Below are 17,880 nucleotides of genomic sequence, written 5' to 3'. Positions count from 1 at the left end.
GTGGAACAATAAGTTCCTGGTAGTCTCAAAGCCAATACTAATCAAATTCCTTTTCCCACAATTTTGGAATGCCATTCCCATCATCTCTTCCCACTCTGTGATTCCTTTTAAGATGTTAAGATGTTTTCAAACGTATTTCACAATATTCGTGGTGTCTGGCATTTATATTTAGTTTTCAGAGGTGCCTGAAATTTGTAGAGTGGGTGCCTGGTGGTATCTTTTCATTTTTTAGTTTTCTTGTGGACTGTAGGGTCAATGGCTGGATGCATCTTTTGTGTTTTTAGATGGATGGTGGCACGTTAGTAATTGCACGTGAACCTTGGCAGGCAGTTTTTATGTTGGATGACATCACATTTAGCCAAGTCACCAGAAGACAGAGAAAGTTCCTGTTCAAAAAGGCAGTGAGCAAAAGGAGAAGATATGCAACGCTGCCATTTAAATGGATGGTTTCTCTGCAGCTGGTGCAAGATTGGAAGGAAACAACCTTGCTGTCTGGGGAGCCCTAATAGAGCTGCTTTGCCAGGCAGTGTTTGAGCAAAAATTTAACACTATCTTTTTGTCTTGAATTCTTTTTTATTACTCCTATAGGTCGGCTTAAAGTGTACTGCAAAATTTAATAGAATTCTGCTTTAAGTACTCTGTATCCAATGTGACCAAGTTCCTCCTCTAACTTGGTAGGTCCTGCGCTTATTGGCGGATTTGTTCGCCTCAGAGATTCACCATGTGAGTCAGGGAACAGCCCAGAGACCTTCCCCTCTGGTAGAACCCACAGTCCAGGTCAATTCCTCCTGTATCTGATCAGGAGTTGGGAGGTTTGGGGGGAACCCGGGCCCGCCCTCTACTCCGGGTTCCAGCCCAGGACCCTGTGGACTGCAGCGGTCTAGACTGTCTCCTGGAACAGCTGCGTGACAGCTACAACTCCCTGGGCTACTTCCCCATGGCCTCCTCCCAGCACCTTCTTTATCCTCACCACAGGACCTTTCTCCTGGTGTCTGATAATGCTTGTACTCTTCAATCCTCCAGCAATATGCCTTCCCACTCTCAGGTCCTAGTGCCTCTTGCTCCCAGCTCCTCGCATGCATGCTACAAACTGAAGTGAGGTCCTTTTTAAACTCAGGTGCCCTGATTAGCCAGCCTGTCCTAATTGATTCTAGCAGTTTCTTCTTAATTGGCTTCAGGTGTCCTAATTAGTCTGCCTGCCTTAATTGGTTCCAGCAAGTTCCTGCTTGTTCTGGAACTGTCCCTATTACCTTACCCAGGGAAAAGGGATCTACTTAATCTGGGACTAATATATCTGCCTTCTAACACTCTCCTGTATCCATCTGGCCTGACCCTGTCACACCAAATATATTATAGCGCTTTACAATATCTGTGCATTTTGAATCTCTGTAGCCTGATTTGAGGCATTTACCTCATGAACTCTATGAAGTTCAGTATCACCTGAGTGCACTAATGAACATAAATCACTGTACCTTTTCTCATTTTTGTTTGTTTGTGGGGCTACACTAAAGATACTTTATATGTAGTATGTTTCCTTTCTTAACACCTGTGGTGCCAACATCCTGAGCAAGGGAGGCATGGGGTGGAGGAAAGGGAGAGCAAGCAGAAAAGGTCTCAGTAAAGAATGGGGTTTTCAGCGATGCAGAAAAGGTACTGGTGGCTATAGGGTTAGATACAAAAGAGAATTAAAAAAATAAAGTTTCAGTGGCACAGATGACTTGGAGAGCATATTGGGAGGTAGAGAGTTTAAATGCATAGCAGGTGAAGAGGGTCTTCTAACTCTTTCCAAGTTGGTGCTGAAAATCCCATATCAGGAAAAAGTAGTTTAAATTCCCCAAAGTGGCTATATTCTGGTATAATACAATTAGTGGCACAGCTTTCCTCTGCAGCAGTTTTAGGCAGGGTGATGGTAGAGCTCTCCTCCACAGTGATTTCCATATGGCTGTCTGCATTGGATTCTTGTGCATTGTCCATATCAAGCAAGTCCTGTAGTTCTTGGCTACCATGATAAATCTCCTCCTGGTTGGACAGCATGGCATTCTTGAGGTCAAGCAAGGAGTTGGCGGTATTATTGGGCACTTGCCATGTGGTGTGTGGTGCTATCTATCACATCAGCTTTATGTTCAGTGATGGCATTGCTTTCAAAAATGTGGTGTAATTCCTCATAATATGGACAGGTAGTGGTGACATTACTGAAGGTCCTGGTCCCTTATCTTCAGGTACTTATTCCAGACCTCCTTTGCTTTGTCTTGGCACTGGGACCAGCTCTGAAAGTGCTCATTCACCTTTGTTTTCTCTGACTGTGCCTTGTAGATGTCAGCATTACAATGAAACTTACTCAGATGGAACTGGATATCTTTGTCTCCAAAGAGTCCAATCAAGTCCAGGACCTCTGCATGTGCCCACATGGGGGCAGCATGACTGCTATCATCAGAATGTGATCTCACTACTGTCTGGTATTGAAAAGGGGCATTCCTGTCTGCCCACCAGCATTTAAACAGAGATATTACATTAAGACAAGATGACCCTGGAGCAATGGAGAGCCCAGGTACAAGGCAGGTCAATCCAGGTGTGAAGTAGTGCAGTTTGGGATACTAGCTGGAGGACTGCCAACAGCACAGTAGTTAGAAATTGGTCCACACAAACTTTAGAGCAAATGAAGTGACCGCAAAGTGGAGTTACTCTTGTTCCAAGGAGGATTACTTACTGTGACCTAAGATGCTAAATAAATTGCTTTGAAAACCATTTTTGTGTGGACATAAGGCTCTGTAGTATAGCTACTTACTACAGCAATGGAAAGGATTTTTTCATTGATGTAATAAGTCCACTCCCATGAGGGTTTGTAACTAGGTCCATGGAAGAATTTTTCCATTTGACCTAATGGTACATACACTATGACTTAGGTCGATTTAACTACATCTCTTAGGCTAGGTCTACACTACCCGCCTGAATCGGCGGGTAGAAATCGACCTCTCAGGGGTCGATTTATCGCGTCCCATCGGGACGCGACAATCAATCCCCGAATCGACGCTCTTACTCCACCAGCGGAGGTGGGAGTAAGCGCCATCGACAGAAAGCCGCAGAAGTCGATTTTGCCGCCGTCCTCACAGCGTGGTAAGTCGGCTGCGATATGTCGAATTCAGCTACGCTATTCACGTAGCTGAATTTGCGTATCTTAAATCGACTCCCCCCTGTAGTGTAGATGTACCCTTAGGGGTATGAATTTTTCAAACCTCTGAATGACCAAACCTAGATCAACCAATGGTTTAGGTGTAGACCAGACCAAGGCCTAATACCTTTAACGCACTCACTCTCAATTCAACAATGCCATCACCTTCAGTGCACTCAAAGAAGTGAAAATTGTCCTTAACTTGTATCTTCCAATGCTACATTTAATAACTTAATGACAATTATAGTTTTTAAATTTCAATTTTAGCATTTTCACCTATGATGCTGAGAATAGAAAGGTAACTTACATAGTCAGAATTTTTTTTCAAAAGCAAACTTCTATATGTTTGACTTTAAATCAGAATTATATGTAATACATATTAGAAAAAAAAATTGAAGTGTACACAACACACCTACAATAATGCAGAATGTTAGCTTCAATTTTTTTCTCGATCAGCAGATTCAGGAAGTAAATACTGTATTGCTTTACACTTAGGTTTTCTTTACAACCATAAGAACTATAAACATTTTAAAATGAAAATGTAGGTTCTCGAAGCTACCATTTGACAAATAATTGACAATGAAAATATTAGTTGCCTATCACTGCAACATGGCTAGAAATAGTTATTCATACTGTTAATAAAACATGAACACATTAAAGAGTACCCTGTGTCTTTTATCTTGCTATAATACCTAAATTGGTCTCTTTTGCATATTGGAAATAAGAAATATTTTTTCTCTTGGGATCTTATTGGTGTCATCTAAAGTGATTATAACTTGTAAACTAACATTTACTTGAAAATTCTCAGAAATCATTTTGAACATTTAGTATAAATATTGTAAATTTGGACTGGGTACACTTTTACTCGTACATATCGGGTTTAATCTCTGCTTTAAATTCTGATCTCAGTGCAGCCTTAATTATGGAGCCACTATTGCATAAAAACATAAGAATGGCCATTCTGGGTCAGACCAATGGTCTGTCTAGCCCAGTATCCTGTCTTCCGATAGGGGCCAGTGCCAGAGGCTTCAGAGGGAATGAACAGAACAGGGAAATTTGTCGAGTGATCCATCTCCTGTCATCCAGTCCCAGCTTCTGGCATTCACAGTTTTAGGAACATGTAGAGCATGGAGTTGCATCCCTGACCATCTTGGCTAATAGCCATTGATCCTCCAGGAACTTTCCTAATTCTTTTTTGAACCCAGTTATATCTTTGGCCTTCACAACATCCATTGGCAACAAGTACCACGGGTTGACTGTGTGCTGTGTGAAGAAGTACTTCATTTTGTTTGTTTTAAACCAGTTGCCTATTAATTTCATTGGGTGATCCCCTGGTTTTTGTGCTATGTGAAGAGGTAAACAACACTTCCCTATTCACTTTCTCCACACCAATGATGATTTTATAGACCTGTGTCATAACCCCCTTAGCTGTCTCTTTTCTAAGATGAACAGTCCCAATCTTTTTAATCTTTCCTCGTATGGTAGTTGTCCCATACCCCTAACCATTTTTGTTGCCCTTCTCTGTACTTTTTTTAATTCCAGTATATCTTTTTTGAGATGAGGCTACCAGAACTGCTAGAGCAATACTGCACGTGGTATTCAAGGTGTAGGCATATCATGGATTTATATAGTGACATTAAGATATTTTCTGTCTTATTATCTATCTCTTACGTAATGGTTCCTAACAGTGTTAGCTATTTTTGACTGTTGCTGCACACTAAGCAGATGTTTTCAAAGAACTATCCATGATGACTTCAAGATCTCTTTCTTGAATGGTAACAGCTAATTTAGACCTCATGATTTTGTATGGGATTTTTTCCAATATGCATTACTTTGCATTTATCAACACTGATAAAGCCTCTCCAAATCCCACCTATCCAAGATCCAGCATATGCAAAATGGGGCTACCCCCTTCCTACCCTCTCCCTCATATTGACCATTTCTACACTGGTCCAGTCATCAGCATAGTTTACAGAAGCTTCAGGGCTCCTCTACACAATGCTAGTTGCCAACAGCCGATAGGCACCATTTCAGCAAATAGGGATTTCTGGAATTGATATGGTTGGGCATAGGTGCTGGAACTAAGGGTACTGGAGGTACTGCTGCACCCCTGGCTTGAAGTGGTTTCTGTCATATATAGGGTTTACAGTTTGGTTCAATGGCTGTCAGCACTCCCATTATAAAATTGTCATCAGGAAGATATCCCTGCACCAGGGGAATTCTTAGTGGCCAGGCAATCCCAAAAAATGTAAAGGGACCCTACAAGGACCAAGAATCTTGCCTATAATGTTAAGAATTCATAATGCAACTATTTTTATTTAATACATGAGGGAGTGTGTTTTGTAAAATTGGCTGCTGTGCATGTTAGCTGACATATTAGAGACCAAAATCTGTCTGTAGACTTCCATGGAACACAATGGAATGAACAGCACAGGAGGTGAACATACATGTTTTCAGATGAGCATTGAATGAGGCAGGGCTCCCCAGAAACCATTATTAGCTGTCCGCTCAAACTCAACATGGATGAAACAGCTCTTAATCTCCCCCTGTCCCTGTCTCCCTCCTCCTCCCCCCCCCCCAATCCTCCCCACTACCTCCTTTCTACGTCACCATGGACAACATCAACATCCTGCCTGTTTCCCTATTAGAATAGAAAAGCATGATTTCTTAGAACTACTGTGTCCTTCAAGCTCTTTCCTGAACACCTGTATCCTGCAAGCTAGAGCAATGCTTTTTTAATTTACGCCTCTGTACCAGAGCACAAAATTTTTACGTAGACCAAAGAAAAACTACAGTTTGAGGTTTCAGATCCAGTATAGACTTTATCTAAGATTATTCTATCTGGCTGTCAGAGAGGAAGTTTGGTTAGGCTTGGAGTTTTTAATAAAAAAAAACATATCTAGATTAAATTAAAAATCATACTGTGCTTTTTTGATACTGGATGAAAAATTATTTTAGTTTAATTTAATCCTTGGCTATAAGTGTTTCAAAACAAACCAAAAAAAACCCTCAAACCAACACCACCCACACCAAACCCAAACCACATTATATAGATATACATATTATGGAGGTGCTGGAAAAATGTCATAATGCCATGATATAAACCCATGGTATGCCCACACCTTGAATACTGCATGCAGTTCTCATCATCCCATATCAAAAAAGATATGTTACACTTGAAAAAGTACAGAGAAGGGCAACAAAAATGATTAGGGATATGGAACAACTTCTATATGAGGAGAGATTGAAAAGACTGGGACTGTTTATCTTAGAAAAGAGCTGACTAAGGAGAGATATGATGGAGGTCTATAAAATCATGAATGGTGTGGAGAAAGTGAATAAGGAAGTTTTACCCCTCCACATAACACAAGAACCATGAGTCACTTAATGAAATTAATAGGCAGCAGGTTTAAAACAAACATAAATACTTCTTCAAATAATGCACTGTCAACCTGTGGAACTTGTGGACAGAGGATGTTGTTAAGGCCAAAGGTATAATTGGGTTCATAAAAATTAAATAAATTCATGGTCCATCAATGGCTATTACCCAAAATGGTCAGGGACTCAATGCCATGCCCCACATGTCCCTAAACCTGTCACTGCCAGAAGCTGGGCCATGGGTTGGATCACTTGATAATTGTCCCGTCCATTCCCTCTGAAACAACTAGCACTGAGCATGGTTGGAAGACAGGATACTGAGCTAGATGAATTGTTGGTCTGACCCAGTAGGGCCAGTCTTATGTGCTTATGACCATCTAGTCTCATTTCCTGTATAACACAGGTCATATTGATAAATGCAAAGTAATGCACGTCGGAAAGCATAATCCCAACTATACATATAAAATGATGGGGTCTAAATTAGCGTTTACCACTCAAGAAAGAGATCTTGGAGTCATGTGGATAGTTCTCTGAAAACATCCACTCAATGTGCAGCAGCAGTCAAAAAAGCCAACAGAATGCTGGGAATAATTAAGAAAGGGATAGATAATAGGACAGAAAATATCATGTTGCCTCTATATAAATCCATGGTATGCCCACATCTTGAATACTGTGTGCAGATGTGGTCACCCCATCTCAAAAAAGATGTATTGGAATTGGAAAAGGTTCAGAAAAGGGCAACAAAAATGATTAAGGGTATGGAACGGATTCTGTATGAGGAGAGATTAATAAGACTGGGACTTTTCAGCTTGGAAAAGAGATGGCTAAGGGGAGATATGACTGAAGTCTATAAAATCATGACTGGTGTAGAGAAAGTAGATAAGGAAGTGTTGTTTACTACTCATAACACAAAAACTAGAGGTCATCAAATGAAATTAATAGGCAGCAGGTTTAAAACAAATAAAGAAGTATTTCTTCACACAACAGACAGTCAATCTGTGGAACTCCTTGCCAGAGGATGTTGTGAAGGCCAAGACCATAACAGGATTCAAAAAAGAACTAGATAAATTCATGGAGGATAGGTCCATCAATGGCTTTTAGCCAGGATGGGCAGAAATGGTGTCCCTAGCCTCTGTTTGCCAGAAGCTGGGAATGAGCAACATGAGATGGATCACTTGATGATTACCTGTTCTGTTCAGTCTCTCTGGGACACCTGGCACTGGCCACTGTCGGAAGACAGGATACTGGGCTAGATGGACCTTTGGTCTGATCCAGTAGGGCTGTTCTTATAGAACTTCCCTAAATAATTCATAGAGTATATCTTTTAGAAAAATATCCAACTTTGATTTTAAAATTTTGAGTGATGGAGAATCCACCATGACTTTTGGTAAATTGTTCCAATGGTTAATTACCCTCCCTGTTAAAAATTAATGCCTTATTTCCAGTCTGAATTTGTCTAGCCTGAACTTCCAGCCATTGGATCGTGTTATAACTTTCTCTGATCAATTGAAGAGCCCATTATATACTTGTAGACAGTAATCAAGTCACTCCTTAATGTTCTCTTTGTTAGAGCTCAATCTGTTTATCTTATAACGATAAGTCATGTTTTCTAATCCTTTAATCATTCTCTTCTCTGAGCCCTCTCCAATTTATCAACATCCTTCTTCAATTGGGGGCACCAGAACTGGACACAGTATTCCAGCAGCAGTTGCACCAATATATAGAGGTAAAATAAACTCTCTGCTCCTACTCAAGATTCCCATTTATTCATCGCAGGATCGCACTAGCTCTTTTGGCTATAGTGTGTCATTGGGAGCTCATGTTCACCTGATTATCCACCCTGACCCCCAAATCTTTTTCAGAGAAATTGCTTCCCAGGAAAGAGTTCCCCATCTGGTAAGTATGGCCTACATTCTTTGTTCCTAGATGTATACCTATACATTTAGCCATATTAAAGCACATATTATTTGCTTGCACCGGTTTGCCAAGAGATCTGGATTGCTCTGCATTAGTGACTTGTCCTCTTCATTATTACGACTCACCCATCTTTGTGTAATCTGAAATCATTATCAGTGATGATTTTATGTTTTCTTCCATGTCACTGATAAAAATGTTAAATAGCATAGAGCCAATAGCTGATCCCTCTGGGACCTCACTGAAAGCACACCCGCTCGATGACAATTCCCTGTTTACAATTGCATTTTGAGACCTATCAGTTAGACAGTTTTTAATCCATTTAACATGTGCCATGTTAATTTTATGTTCTAGTTTTTTAATCAAAATGTCGTGCGGTCCCAAATCAAACACCATACACAAGTGTAAGTATATTATGTCAACACTATTACCTTTTTATCCTCCAAACTTGTAATTTAATCAAAAAAAGGTATCAGGTTAGTTTGAAGGCTCTATTTTCCATGAGCGTACATGGACTTTCATTAATTACATTACCCCCTTTAAATCTTTATTAATCAAGTCTCTTGTCAGCTGCTCTGTTATCTTGCTAGGAATTGATGTTTGGCTGAGGGGCCTATAATTACCTGGGTAATCCCATTTACACTTTCTAAATATTGACACAACACTAGCTTTCTTCCTGTCTTGTGGAACTAGGATGACCAGATGTCCCAATTTTATAGGGACAGTCCCGATTTTGGGGTCTTTTTCTTATATAGGCTCCTATTACCCCCCCACCCCCATCCTGATTTTTCACACTTGCTATCTGGCCACTTTATGTGGAACTTTCCCCTGTGCTGCGAGACTTACTGAAAATCAACATCAACAGTCCAACAAGCTGCCCACCAGCTCTTTTAAAACTCTTGGATGCAAGTTATCTGGACCTGCTGATTTAAAAAATCTAACTTTATTAGTTTTTGTTTAATGTCTTCTGGAGATCCTAGTGGAATGGAAAGAATGTTACCACCCTATGATGAGATGAGATCTTCTGTTTGCCCCCAAATACAGAACAGAAATATTTATTGAATACTGCTGTCTTTTCTACATTATTATGGATAATTCTACCTTTTCCATCTAGTAATGGACCAATACAATTTTCAGGATTCTTTTTGTTCCGAATATATTTTAAAAATTCCTTCTTATTTTCCTTAACTCTGCTGCCATAGATTCCTGCTTATGTCCTTTTGCTTTACCTGTCAGTTTTCTACAATTCCTGACTTCTGATTTATATTCATTACTATCAGCTTCCCCTTTCTTTCACTTGTTTTCTTTCTATCTAGTCAATCTAGCTGTCTTTTTTTAATAGCTGCCTTAACTTCCCCTTTAAACCAGGTTGGTTTTTTAACCATCAGAGCCGCCTCCTTCCTCAGTTGTGGGATTTGGGGGCATCTAGTAAGGTGTTCTTAAATTATTCCCAATTATCATTCACATTTTTCTGATTAAATTCTTCCTCCCAGCTGATTTGGCTCATAATTGTTTTCAACTTTGTGAAATTGGCCCTATTAAAGCACCAAGTATTTATATTATTGGTGTGGACTTTATTCTCCTTGCACTTTATAAATGTGATCAAGTCATGATCACTTGTACCTAAGTTACTATTAATTTTTAGTTCTGTGATGAGTTCCTCTTTATCTGTTAGGACAAGGCCTAATAAAAAAAATTCCTCCATGTTGGATGCAACATACTTTGGGTCAGGAAATTGTCATCTATAACGTTTAGAAATTACAATGATGTTTTAGTACTGGCAGCATGAGACCCCCAGCGTATGTCACTCAAATTGAAGTCCCCCATGATCATTCATCTTTTTTTCCCTACACATTATAGATAGGAGTGTAAAGGGATAGTCATCCTGTTCCCTGGTGGGATTTGGTGGTCTGTAGCAGACACAACTGATACCCTATTTTGTGCTTTATCTGCTAGGACATTGAGAGATGAGCTTTCATGATCACTTTCTTCCAAGTTATCAGTGACTCAGAAACAGTAATGCCATTTTTAATATAGAGTTCCACTCTCCCTCCCCTTTTGCCCACTCAAACCTTCCTAGATAGGTTGTAACCATTGATTTTAACATTCCAATCATGCAAATCATCCCTTCAAATTTCAGTAATACCAACTAGCGTTAATTTATGCTCATAAATGAGTAATTCCAGTTCATCTTGTTTGTTACCCAGGCTCCTATAGATTGATGAATTGGTAATTAAAGATTTTTTTTTTCTCTTCATGTCCAGGTTCAATTAATTTTGTTCTCAACATCTTAATCTTTGTGGTGAATGCTCATATCGTCTCTCTTTTTACCCTCCACTTTTACTATTAGTTTAATGCCCACTTAACTATTCTAGTCAGCCTGTCTACAAGAAAATGTATCCTCCTTCTACTGAGGCAGAGGCCATCGAAGCTATACATCTGCCTCTCATTATAGAAGGTGTACCGGTTTTCCACAAAATCAAAACCCTCCTCCCTACAACATTTACCAAGCCAGAATCTGGCATCTTCTGTTTTCCTTTTTTTGTTTGTTTTTGTGTTTGTGCAGCATCTAGCACAGGGGGCTTTTAGGCGAAGCAATCATACAAACAATTAATAGGGCAGTGCCATGTACTACTTAACTTTTATTAATAATTTAGTGACCCCTTCATTGCGTTTGCTTAAGGCTTTCGAAAGTTGAGGTGGGGAAGAGAAGAGAGATTCCAAAACAAAAAACTTGTTTCAAAAAACAGTTGTAGTTGCTAAGTAAGAACAACGTTATGTCATTTACAAAACACGAGCATTTAATGGTAAAGAAAGTCTAGTTAAGTATATCCTAAATCTTACACTCATCATGTAAACATACATATTATTCTTATCAAGTATAATTAATTTTCATTGCTTGCTATAGTTTAGTATTAGGTAATCATGCATGCTTATTTGACAGCTTCAATGTGGACATCTCAGCATGATTTAAAGTTACTTTTTATTTTATTTTTAATAAGAGTATATAGGCATAAATGGCAGTCCCTAAGCAAGACATCCAAGATGAGGTTTTTTATCTGTTAATGTCTCCTATTAGCTCTCTTTAGTAAAGACCCTTAGTATTATACCTGGGTAATTTACGTTAGTTAGATCAACAGGAAAATAAGAAATACTTTCTTGAGTTATAAATCCCTATTTGCATCCATTAAAAACAGTGCTGACTTTTCAACCACACTATGCAACAAGAGGAAGTGAAATGCTAAATCAGCTGCATGTGGGCCAGCTTAAAACTGCAGAAACAAAAAAGGAAAGCAATAGTCTGGATATATATCTATAGGGCTGACTAACTTCGCCGAACAAACTATTGCACCATTAAAATGTTTTTGCTCATTGAAAGCACACCCTGCTACCTTGTGGTTGGTCAACCCAAGAGAAGTGAGCTTTGGATTACTCCTTTTCCATTTAAGGGAGCATATGGTTCCACGCTATGTTATTTTGGGAAATAAGAGTGGCATCTTGTTTAGTCTCCAGGCTGTAGGACAGATCATGGCTGCCCCCACAGCTGTCTGTTTTGTGTGTGCAAAGGAAAAAAGCTCCTCTGAAATGTGAAGCCCCAGTACAATTTACATAAGATTGCAGCTGCCATGGAAAAGCTGGGCTCAATGCCAAACTGTTCTCCATATTACAAAATCCCTCTAGCACTAGTAGCTTCCAAAGCAAACAACTGAGAAGTACCTGGAGGCATCAACCCTTTGAAACAGCAGGGCCGGGCAAACTTTTTGGCCCAAGGGCCACATTGGGATTGCAAAACTGTATGGAGGGCCAGGTAGGGAACGCTGTGCCTCCCCAAACAGCCTGGCCCCATCCCCTATCTGCCCCCTCCCACTTCCCGCTCCCCTCAGAACCCCTGACCCATCCAACCCCCCCTGCTCCTTGTCCCCTAACCACCCCCTCCTGGGACCCCCTGCCCCAACCGCCCCCCAAGACTCCACCCCCTATCCAACCCCCCTCCTCCCAGTCCCCTGACTGCCCCGACCCCTATCCACACCCCTGACAGGCCCACTGGGACTCCCATGCTTATGCAACCCCCCTGTTCCCCGTCCCCTGATGGCCCCCCCAAACCACCCCATCCAACCACCCCCGGTCCCCTGACTGCCCTGTGGGACCCCCCACTCCTTATCCAACCCCCGGCCCCCTTACCGTGCCGCTCAGAGCAGCATGTTTGGCAGCCGTGACGCCTGGACGGAGCTAGACACACTGCCGCTCTGCTCCGCAGGAGCGCGCAACCCCGCTACCCAGAGCGCTGCCCGCATGGCTGTGGGGTGGGGGAACAGCAGGGGAGGGGCCGGGGGCTAGCTTCCCCGGCCAGAGCTCAAGGGCCGGGCAGGACAGTCCCGCGGGCCGTAGTTTGCCCACCTCTGGCCTAGAGGGATCTGACCCAACAGGTTTTTGCTTTAGAAAGGACTTTAATCGAGAACACATCACCGCTTTGTGGAAGATTGTTTGATTTCTGGAGTCACTCCTTGGGCCAGCAGGGCAGTGAGCATTGTGTAAAGTGACATTCAGCTACTGGGGCCTAGTCTATGCAGAGATTTTGAGACAATTCTCCCACCCTTGATCTAGCACAGGTACTAGCAAGGATCTAAACTGTAATGTAGGCTGGCCACAGACGTATGTACTGCCATGTTATCTGACTTACTCTGAGCAATGTTTGATGACATGGTTATTTGTCTATACTAGCATTCACACCATTGCTAGAACTGTTGGAGTTGGACTGATGCCAGATTAATAGTGGAAGACACCTAAATTATCAATGTAGACACAGCCTGAGAGGCAGTTTGAAGATAGGTCTGCAACCAAGAGGTGGGAGGAAGTGGTAAATGAGTCTAGTTTCTTTGGTTTAGTATTGATGGGCAGTTAAAAGGTTAAAGTCTGCAACATTCCAGGAAGATCAGAAACTCTAATTGTACCTCCAAAGATTATCTGTATATTTTAGGTAATGATAAAGACCAAAGCCTTTGGTTGGAGAAAGTATTTGAAAATAATAAAATACCTAGTGCTCCAGTTATTATCAGCTATATGCATCACTTTTGAATTCCAGGGTCAAAGGGCTGTCAGCAGCTTGCCAACAGTCCCCTCTTCTAAAATGAGGGAGCTGTAGCTAACGGGAAGGCGGTTGGACTGTCCAGTCCAGAAGCAGTTAGGGTTAAAAATGTCCTAGCCACTGATGCTACCAGATCTTGGACTCAGGATGCTTTTTCACATTTGTTGTATTGACACTGGTGGCTGGTCCACCTTTACATCACCCCTCTCCTATCACTGTGACCCTTCAGCTGCCCATCCTCACTATCTCTTATCTATTGTGTTTCTTATTAATCTTCCCTTCCTCCTTTTCCATTTCCACCTCCCTCTCACTCAGCTTCCCTTTAGGCACTCCTGTCTCTCACTCCTGCAACTTCTCCTTCCCACCACTCCCCTCTCACACTTCAACCCCAAGTGCTCACACACAAACTCCTAACTTTTGTAATATAAATTAAACAGTTTAAAACACATCTTCAAAGAAGACAACGTTAAATTCATTAAGATGGTTGCAATACTTGCTATGCAATCATACAATCTTGCTATTACAACCCTTGTCCTCCTCTCTCATTCTCCATACCCTTGTTCTTCATCTTTAGTCAAATTATAAGCACTTCAGGGCAGGACTCATGTGTTTTTATGTGTTAGGAAAGCAATTTACCACACTTTTGGGTGCTGTGAAACAAGTAATGAGTTATGAGAGACTAAAACAATCATAAAAATAGATAATTGTTTAAACCTTTGTAATGGTATATGTTTATAAGCAGAAGTAGGACTCCCTTTGATGTTGAGAGATCTGTGAAGTGAAAAGCCTTATTACTTCAGCAGTATTCCCAGGTTCATCTAGGAACATTTTAGAAATCACTTTTTTAAATTATCAGAATTATTTAATTTTTTAAAATCCTACCTTTATTTGAACACCAGACACTCTTGTTGCAGTAAAATAGCTTCAGGCATTAAATATATTTTGATTGGCTGAGCTCTTAAGTAATTGATAATGGGGAAAGGTGGTGAAATACTGTCTTTGCAGTTCAGTTGACCGTTTACATGGTTCAGCAAGTTAATCAGTCAGACAATAGCATGTGAGTGATTTATTTTTATTTAGATAAATCACTTGATGTCACCAGTGGTCAATTATTTAACATTCCAGAGAATAGGGTAAACAAAGAGCTGTTCTGTTGATCCAGGTTATAAATGTTGCCTTTCATAATGGATTTGTAACTACACTAGCAGTCTATTGATATAGAAATCTCCTAGGGAGACAAAATGTTCTCTATACCAAGATGTCTCTATTAACTGGATTTGTTTTATTTTATATCCAATTAACAAAATGAAATTGGTTCCCAAAAAGTGTATGTTAAACCAGATATTTTCTGTTAACGTACCTGTGATTAAGTGAATTTTTTTTTAACTGTAAAATTCAAAATACTTGAAACAGAGAGTCCTGTGGCACCTTTAAGACTAACAGATGTGTTAGAGCATAAGCTTTCGTGTGTGAATGCCCACTTCGTCGGATGCATGCATGCACCCACGAAAGCTTATGCTCCGATACATCTGTTAGTCTTAAAGGTGCCACAGGACTCTCAGTCTGGATCTGTAAAAAGCAACAAACACGGCTACCCCTCTGATACTTCAAAATACTTGGTTTCCAAACTAGGACAGAGGGCTGGTTTCTGGAGTTGCAGGCAAAAATACAGGTTTCTTCCAACCTCTTGTCTTTAATTCAGCAGCAGTTTCAGTTTATTCCCCCCCACCACCCAATGTTTGACAATTATTTTCTATGGGCTTGAAATACGCACTCACGATGAGGAAGAAGCTTTTCAGGATGAGTGCCATCAATTTCTGCAAAATCTATGCTAGTTTAATAACAAAGTTTCAAGATCTTGACCTCCCCTCCCATCGAAGACTAGTTTGATCTGCACCTTTCTCCAAGAATATATTGCAGGCAATCAAAACCTGTGCACATGCTTTGGGACTTGGTCCAAATTAGTGCATGACTTGAAGAGGACAGTTTGAGTTCTTACAGTTTGAAACCACTTTTCAAATGTGACCTGAGGGTAAACTAAGTGCAGTGCTGTTTTCCTAAATCTGCCAACAGACACATGAAGTATCTGCTGCTGCTCAGAGCTTTCCAACCTGCAACAAAATGAAAATTGATCAACCGTCTCCATTTTCACTGCTGCTGTTCAGATCCTTTTTGGAAAATATTCCAGTTTTGTGAAACTGACAAGAATCAAATACATTTTGCTACAGTGCTCTGAGTTGAACCACAGTAGAGGCAGGCGCTGGAACTATTCACTGAGGAGCAGGACCTACAAGAGAGAGTTGGGAAAAGGGTAGAGTAGCTGAGGCACCTTTCTGAAGAAAACAAGAAGCCCTGGGTTTGAAGGAGGGACACAGGCATGTATAGAGAGTGAGAATGTGCACTTTCTCCCTTCTGACAGTCAGAGGGTTTGCGAGGGGAGACCTTCCAGTTTATCACTCTTGCTAGCCAAAGACTTTTACAAAATATGGGGCAAACTGAGCAGGGTCCCAGGACAAGATTTCTAGTACACCTCTACCCCGATATAACGCTGTCCCTGGGAGCCAAAAAATCTTACCGCGTTATAAGTGAAACCACGTTATATCGAACTTGCTTTGATCCGCCGGAGCGCAGCAGCCACCCTCCCCCCCGGAGCACTGCTTTACCGCGTTATATTTGAATTCATGTTATATCGGGTCGCGTTATCTCGGGGTAGAGGTGTATATTTCCCTATCCCAGCAGTTCAAGGCGGCAGGGATTGCTTCTCAGTTTGGTTTTGTCCCAGACAGTGAGGTCTCAAAATATTTCACTGTCTAGTAAAACTTCCAAGCCCTATGTATGGGAGCATGGGTGGGTGTAAAAGAGGAGAGATTGATGGGATACATTAGAAAAGAGAAGTGCAGCATGTAAAGAGATATTGGAGAAGAAAGGAGAAACATGAAATATCAGGTAGGAGTCAGAGTCCACAACTTAACAAAAGGGAAAGAAAGAGAGCTATAGGAGGAATGGAGAAAGAGAGAGAAGGAAAAGGGGAAATAGACTATTGACTAACATTTTTGAAAATAGGAGCCAGAAATTAGACTCCTACGTGTCAGTGGACTGGGTCATAGGCAGTTAGGCCTAGTGGTCAGAGTCCAAGTGCCAGAGACAAGGGGCAAGACAGAGTTGAAGTCAGGAATCAGAGTCAAGGGTCAGGACCGAAGTCAGAGCCCGAATGCCAGAGCCAGGGGTTGAGGTGGAGTCAGAGTCAGAGCTGGATTACCAGGAGTCAGGGACGGCAGAAGCAGAGCTGGTTCTGAGGCAGGAGCAAGGCTGGGTGCAGAACAGGGTCTGGGCTGGAGATGTGGAGGAGCAGGAGCAGGCTCAGAGAGACAAGCTTATGGAGGCACAGTCCCATGGGTATGTGCGTTGAGCAGCCAGCAAGTAGCTGCTGCTGCTAGGTTTAAGAGCTTGCCTGCTGGCTTCCTCAGCCAGTCAGGCAAGGTGGTCCATCAGGCAGCCTGGCTGGCTCATTAGGGTGTCAGGAGTACTGAGCAAGTGCGGCTGAGGGCCTTACTCCTGACACCAAGTCCATATATAGGTGCCTTAGTTATGGGATTTTCAAAAGCGCTTAAGTGAATTAGGAGCACAAATCCCATTGACTTTACATGAACATAGGAGCCTAAATTTAGACTCCTTTTTTTAATCAAAATTTTGGCTGCTCAAGACTACATAAAATAGTGGGTGAAGCCAGGAAGGGAAAGAAGGTCTAGCAAAAGCACAATACTGAAGTAAGTAAAACTGGTCAAAAAGAACCCTGCTAATATACACTTCTACCCCAATATAACGCTGTCCTTGGGAGGCAAAAAATCTTACCGCATTATAGGTGAAACCGCGTTATATCGAACTTGCTTTGATCTGCCGGAGCGCGCAGCCCCGCTCCCACGGAGCGCTGCTTTACCGTGTTCTATCCAAATTCGTGTTATATTGGGTCGCATTATATCGGGGTAGAGGTGTATTATAATTACTCAATTAACATCACTGGTATATCTCAACAATTTTGTTTTGCAGTATTTGAGCAGCTCTATTGCTTGTTACCTCCTGTTCATCAAATAATATTAAATGAATTATGGTGACATTTAAATATATTCAACAAATATTTTTTCTGCTATTTGGCCAACCCAAGTTAGATTTGTAAAATTTATTAAATACAAAATTGATTGTCAATTAAGTACAGTAAAAATAAACGGTATACAACTTTTGTATTAATTTAAATGTCAGGGAGGATGGTGTTGGGTGGGCATGGTAGCACCAATATTTTTCAACATGGGTAGTAGGCTTAATCCTCGGGCCAATA

The 17,880-nt window shown here is 41.2% G+C and overlaps 1 protein-coding gene across 13 annotated transcripts in view; it reads left to right on the top strand.

Annotated features, from left to right (window-relative positions):
• The window catches only part of ASH1L (ASH1 like histone lysine methyltransferase), a 156,111-nt gene that overhangs the window by 39,386 nt on the left and 98,845 nt on the right, over window positions 1-17,880 (top strand). The gene's annotated exons all lie outside the window — the stretch shown is intronic.

This window comes from Chrysemys picta, chromosome 20 (assembly GCF_011386835.1).
Source record: "Chrysemys picta bellii isolate R12L10 chromosome 20, ASM1138683v2, whole genome shotgun sequence".
Classification (NCBI taxonomy): domain Eukaryota; kingdom Metazoa; phylum Chordata; order Testudines; family Emydidae; genus Chrysemys; species Chrysemys picta.
The sequence above is the reverse complement of the archived record's forward strand: the minus strand, read 5'-3'. Positions and strand labels throughout refer to the sequence as shown.